A 6,672-nucleotide genomic window follows, 5' to 3' on the forward strand; every position below is an offset into this window, starting at 1 on the left:
TCCAGACGGCTGCGCCCAGCGAAGCAAGGGAGAAAGGGGCCAAGCGGCCCCTTTCTCCCCCTCCCCGCCGCCGCGGGGTGTCCTTGGGGCTTGAAGCCCCAAGGACACCCCTTTTCAGGCTGTGAGGAAGCAGCGTTTTGCCGCTTCCCCGCAGCCTGAATAGCGGCGGATCGGGGCCTCAGCAGCTGCCGGTGTAGCCGCTGAAGCCCCGATACTCTGGGGAAAGGGGCGGGTCCATACCGCCCCAAATGGGCGGTCTATAACCCGCCAATGGCACCAGTGTATGCCTTGACGCTGATATTAAGTAGTGTTGAAACTCTTAAGCCTGTAATATCTGTAGGGGTGCAGTGATGAGGCCGGGGTTGAAAATGAAAACATTGACCACCAAATTCTCATTCTGCCCCCCAAATGAAATGTTCCTTTGTTTTCCAAATTTCTAGGCAACCAGAGAAAAGGATAGACTGTGTGTGCGTGCCTTCAAGTCACCTGTTGAACACATAAAATCCATAGGGCATTCTAAGAAAAGGAATACTTAGAGGTGGTTTTGCTAGTTCCTTCCTCTGAAATAGAGCCTAGAGCACCTGGTATTCATTGGCAGTTTCCCCATCCATTCCCCTATTTTGCCCTCAACTTACTTCCATTACTGTAAACTAAATTCAAAGTGCAAAGTTCAAAGTAGTTTGGACTTCAGTAACTCAGCAGGGAGGAGAGATGGGGAGGGGAAAGAATCTCACCCTCCCTAGTAGACTTGGGCAAAATAAAAAAATTAAAAAGCCTCTTCTGGTGGGGGATACCTGGCTTAATGAGAATATGTGTGAAAGGGATCTGGGAGTCCAAGTAGACCACAAGTTGAATATGAGTTAACAGTATGATGTGGCAGCTAAAAAGGCCAATGCGATTCTAGGCTGCATCAATAGAAGTATAGTGTCTAGATCAGCGGTTCCCAACCTTTGTTGGGCTGCAACCCCCATTCCAGGCGAAAGTCCCGCCCACAACCTCCCTCATTGGTTGGGAGGCGAGGAGGGGGCGGGACTTATGACTGCCTACAAGACCCAGCGGCTTTGCGGCTGGATGTCCCGCCCCTTCCCAGCCTCCCAACCAATCAGGGAGGCCACCGGGGAAGAAGGGGCGGAACCTCCAGTTGGGAAGGCCGCTGGGGTTTGTAGTCCCGGCCCTCTCGCCTTCTCCTCGTGGGTCCCTCAAGGGCACCCCCAGGGAGGAGAGGAGGGGTGAAAGCAACCCCGGCCTCTCGCCTTCTCCCCGTGGGTGCCTTCGAGGGCACCCCCAGGGAGGAGGCGAGGGGAGGAGACAACCCCAGCCCTTTCTCCTTGCGGTTGCCGGTGCTAGTGCTGGCACCCGCAGGGAAAAAGGGAGGAGGGGGAGGCAAGGGGGAATCCCAACCCGGCGACCCCCGAGAAAAAGTCGCGACCTCCAGGTTGGGAACCCCTGGTCTAGATCAAGGGAAGTAATACTGTCACTCTATTCTGCTTTGGTCAGGTTCTGGGCACCACAGCTGGAGCGTGTCCAAAGGAGGGCGGCTAAAATGGTGAAAGGTCTGGAAACCATGCACTATGAAGAGGGACTTAGGAAGCTGGGTATGTTTAGCCTGGAGAAGAGAAGGGTGTTTATCAGACGAGCTCTTAAAGAGGTACTATTCCAGTGTGACTCCTCTAGCTGCCTCCTGTTGCATGCTGGGATTGGCAGTTTTAAGGAGGGGTATTTAGAATTCTCAGGCAGAGAAGTTCAGCTCCTTAAAACTGCCAATCCCAGCATGCAACAGGAGGCCTCTAGAGGAGTCACACTGGAATAGTAGCTCTTTAAGAGCATAGTGTGATAAACATCAAGGTTAAGAGATGATATGATAGCCCTGTTTAAATATTTGAAGGGATGTCATATTGAGGATGGAGCAAGCTTGTTTTCTGCTGCTCCAGAGAATAGGACCCAAGCAATGGATGCAAGCTACAGGAAAAGAGAGTCCACCTCAACATTAGGAGGAACTTCCTGACAGTCAGGGCTGTTCGACAGTGAAACACACTCCCTCAAGGTGTAGTGGACACTCCTTCCTTGAAGGTCTTTAAACAGAGGCTGGATGGCCATCTGTCAGGGGTCCTTTGACTGAGATTTCCTGCATGGTAGAGGGGTTAGACTGGATGGCCTTTGTGGTGTCTTCCAACTCTATGATTCTATGATTCTTTCTCATTAATAACTTCTGCTATTCTGACCACAGTCTTGTGTTGCTTAGACACATGTGTCATGGCTTTCATTTGTGAAATGTTGGAGACCATGTTATGTGGTGTCAGGAAAATTGGAGCATTTCACCTGGAGAGACAGAGTTATCAAGGAATGTAAGGGTAGTTGAGACCTCAGAGAACAAAGTTTCATGTGCCCCCATCCAAAAAGAAACCCACTCAGTCAGTAGTTATGTTCCAGGGAAAAGGAGATGGGAATAACAGGGCAGCACAGATGACCTTTGGGGCCTTCCTCAGTTTGAAAAAGAAAGAAAGAAGCAGAGGGGTAACAAAATTGGCATTACTCTGCACCCTCTTCTTCATGGCAATTTGCAGGGCATGGGGGCAGATTATTATTATTATTATTATTATTATTATTATTATTATTATTAACCTTTATTTATAAAGCGCTGTAAATTTACACAGCGCTGTACATACAATCTTTTTAATGGACGGTTCCCTGCCCTCAGGCTTACAATTTAAAAAGACACGACACAAAAGGAGAAGGGAGTGGTGGTGGGGAAGGGGCATCTTTAGTAGGATAATACATATAAAATACATAGCAATACAGGAAATGATTCAATAAAACAGGCAAGAAAAGAACATCAAATAGCAAGTGACAATTATGCAATGCCTGGGAACGCTGCCCTGAACAGGATGGTCTTCAACTCTGTTTTGAAGCTGGTTAAAGAAGTGATGGCTCTTGCTTGTGGGGGAAGAAGGTTCCAGGAGTGAGGGGCAGCGAGTGAAAAGGGGCGAATCTGGGATGGGGCAGAGGAAATCCTGGGCTGAGACAGCAGACCTTGACTATCAGAACGGAGGGCCCGAGTGGGAAGGTGAGGAGAAATAAGGTCTGATAAGTAAGGGTGGGCCAGCCCATGGAGGGCTTTAAACGTCAACAGCAGGAGCTTATACTGAATGCGGAAAGGGAGGGGGAGCCAGTGAAGGGATGCCAACACAGGAGAGATGTGGTCAGAGCGGTGGGTGGAAGTGATAATGCGTGCAGCTGAATGCTGGACAGAGATTAAAGGACGGAGGTGAGAAAGAGGAAGCCCAGCCAGGAGGATGTTACAGTAATCAAGTCGTGAGATCACTAGGGCATGGACCAGGATCTTGGCAGTAGAGGCGGAGAGATATGGTCGGATTTTGGCAATATTGTATAAAAAGAATCTACAAGCCTTGGCTGTGGTCTGGATCTGAGGGATACACGACAGAGAAGAATCAAAGATAAAACCAAGACTGCAGGCTTGCTGGACTGGTTGAATGGAAATGTTGTCCACAGAGACAGAAAAGGAGTGTTGAAGGGTGGGCTTAGGAGGAAAGACAAGAAGCTCCGTCTTGGACATGATGCAGATGCCCATTGTTTGGGCTGGCATAGAGACCTCATGGGACCTGGCTGGTAGCTTGGGGGGGGGGAGAGGGGAACAGGAAGGCAAAAAAACAAACAAACGTGGTAAATGTAGGGAGTGCTGACTCTCCATTCCTTCTGTCTGGGGGAGGGGTCTGTCTACAGAGCAATGTTCCATTTAGATTGACAAGGCAATCAGTGGGATTTACTCCTAGGTAAATGTGTACAGGATTGTGTACTAAAGGAAACATTCTAAAAGGTCATTGGGGTGCATGTGTTTAGAACAGGTATTTTTTTTCCTCCAACTTTATTATTCTTAGCTCATTTGACTTCATTTTCACCCTGAAACTGAAAGTGTTGTACATTACCCTTCCTCACCCAGCCCATTTTTATCCTAAGCACAACCCTGTGAATAAGGTTAAATTGGGAGGTTGTGACTGGCTCAGGGTGACCACACAAGTGTTATCAGTATTATGGGGAAGCTGAGTTTTGGCCTCATCTGGGCAGAGGGGGTCGGTGCTCAAGCAGTGACTAATGCTTTGAGAAAAAGTTGTCATTTTGAGCAGGATGCAATGCATTTGAATTTGGCAATAAAGTTTGAAATAATATTATATTTATCATTAATTATGTGGCACACATAATTAATGATAAATATTTGATTTATCATTTTTCTTATTCTTTTATCAGGCTTCTTTTTCTCTGGACATAAAGGCTAAGATTTTTCTCCTTTCAAGAGTACTTGAGTACTTTTTGGAAAACCTTGTAGGTGGGTCATTAATTAACCATTAATTAATTAATCATTAGATATACATATCGCTGGGAAGAGGGAAACAATTGACATATTCTTTCCTGAATGAAAATTCCCAGGTTGGCAAAGGGTCAAAAGTGGTCACACCAAGACTTTAAAGAGTTAGATTCACTTTCAGTATGACCGTGCATGACACAGGAAATCAAAGCTGCCAAAGACCTATCAATGATCTACCAAAGGATATCTTATCTCCTCTGAGCAAAACATATTGGAGAGTTTAATAGGCTGTGAATGTGAATCATAGGTAACATAACCTCCATAAATCTGTCCCACCTATTTCCACACAGGATTTATAGTGGCACAATGTAATCAACCTGTTTTCAGGAAGCTGATTGCAGTGACAATCTGCACGGTCAAAAAATGTAGATCTAAGGGAGATCAGCCACAGAAACATCTCAGCCTTCCACACTTGGCCACTTTCCATGTATGTTGGACTACAACACCCATCTCTAATATTAGAGGGTCTGGGGATGAGGGGAATGGTAGTAAAACATGCCTAGAAGTTGCTTGGCTGGCCTATAAAGAGAGATTGAAGAACATTACAACAGCTTGATTATTACAACTTGGTTCATATTTTAGGTGCCAAACCTCTCTTTTCTTCTCATGGCTAGACCACCTGGCACAATCACCAGGAGATTAGAACCAAGAATACGTATCTAGGAACTAAGGTCTTAGCAAACCAAAAACTAAACTTGAATCAATAGTGTGATGCTGTAGCCAAAAAAAAAAGCCAATATAATTCTGGGCTGTATCAACAGGAGTATAGTATTCAGATCAATGGAAGTAGTAGTGCAAATCCATTCTGCTTTGGTCGAACCTCACCTGGAAAAGCGCCCAGTTCTGGTTACCACAGTTCAAGAAGGATATTGGCAAGCTGGAACATATCCAATGTTGGCCAAGCTGCTCAAAGGTCTGCAAACCATGTCTTAGGAGTAACAACTTTGGAAAGTAAGTATGTTTAGCTTAGAGAAGAGAAGACTGAGATGTTATGTGGTAGCCATCTTTAAAAATCTTCCACCTAAACATTAGGGGGACTCTCCATATCCAAAGCTTTTTAAACAATGTTTGGATGGGAATCTCGCAGGACTGTTGTACTTGTGTATTGTTGCATGGCAGGGTTTGGTCTAGATGTCTAATTAAGATTCTGTGGCGCATTACAGACCGCCGGATTGCGGCGGTCTGCTGCTGCCCCCGGTTGCTGCGTCCTTGTCTTTTCTCTGCCAGAAAAGTGATCAGGAATTGAGTTTATTTCTTAGTCCCTCTGGTCCATTTTGTGACTTTGTTCTTTTTACAGGGTATCCCAGTTATTACCCCACATCAAGAATGTAGCTAGTGGAAGAGCACAAAATGAAGACATTGCTTCTCCAAATAATTCTGTTCTCCGAATTTCAATCTCCATATTTGTAGCACTTCAGAAAGTGTAACACTGACAATCGTTCACACCTAGAACATGTATTTTCTGCATTCATACTCCCTTGGTAACGTTTCCTGCCCCCTTTCTTTGGATGTCTAAACTATTCTTTGAAACAGAAGTTTTAAATTACTACAATGCTAGAAATTTGGGGATTGGAGGAAAAATTCATTGGGTAAACTGAATTCTGAATTCAGTGCCCACATTCTGCCAACCAGTAGTTACATCCTTTAATATGTCAGTATCACTAACATTTCTGGACCATGTTTATTTTTATGATTGGATGTCATGGCTTATCATGCTCAGTGTCACAGTCCTCCTGGACTATTCCCTTGGTTAATGTTGGTTTTGTCTTGACTGTATATGTGACACTGAGCTTATATTTATGGTAACCAAGTAATACATTGAAGCAATCAAGCTTTTTTATTAAGTACCTCACCTTAAAAAAATTAGCCCTGTCAGAATAGTTTATTTGAATGAATTACTTGATAGTTCCAATCTTACAGCAGTAAAGAGCAGTATAATAAGTAATTCCTTTAGTCATGTTGCTAGTCATGGTTTAACAATAAGAGATAAGTTAAAAACATTCAAGAACAAACATGGTGGAAAACCTGGCATATTTACTTTGCCACATCAAGCCTCCTCATAAATAGCCTCCAGGAGTTGTTGGATTATAATTTCCAGCACATCTAGCAAGTAGTAGTCAGTGGTGGGTAAAGATATGTCTATAAAAAGGACTGCCCTCCACTCCTGAAGCAGTAAACCTGTGTCTGCTTAAGCAAATTCGTCTTTCCTCTAAAGATGTCTTTTTTGCAGATTAGGTATATACTGGCTTGCCATAACCCGGCTGCCCCCGTGAAATTCACGGATTGGAGTG

Source organism: Sceloporus undulatus, chromosome 2 (genome assembly GCF_019175285.1).
Source record: "Sceloporus undulatus isolate JIND9_A2432 ecotype Alabama chromosome 2, SceUnd_v1.1, whole genome shotgun sequence".
In the NCBI taxonomy this organism is placed as follows: domain Eukaryota; kingdom Metazoa; phylum Chordata; class Lepidosauria; order Squamata; family Phrynosomatidae; genus Sceloporus; species Sceloporus undulatus.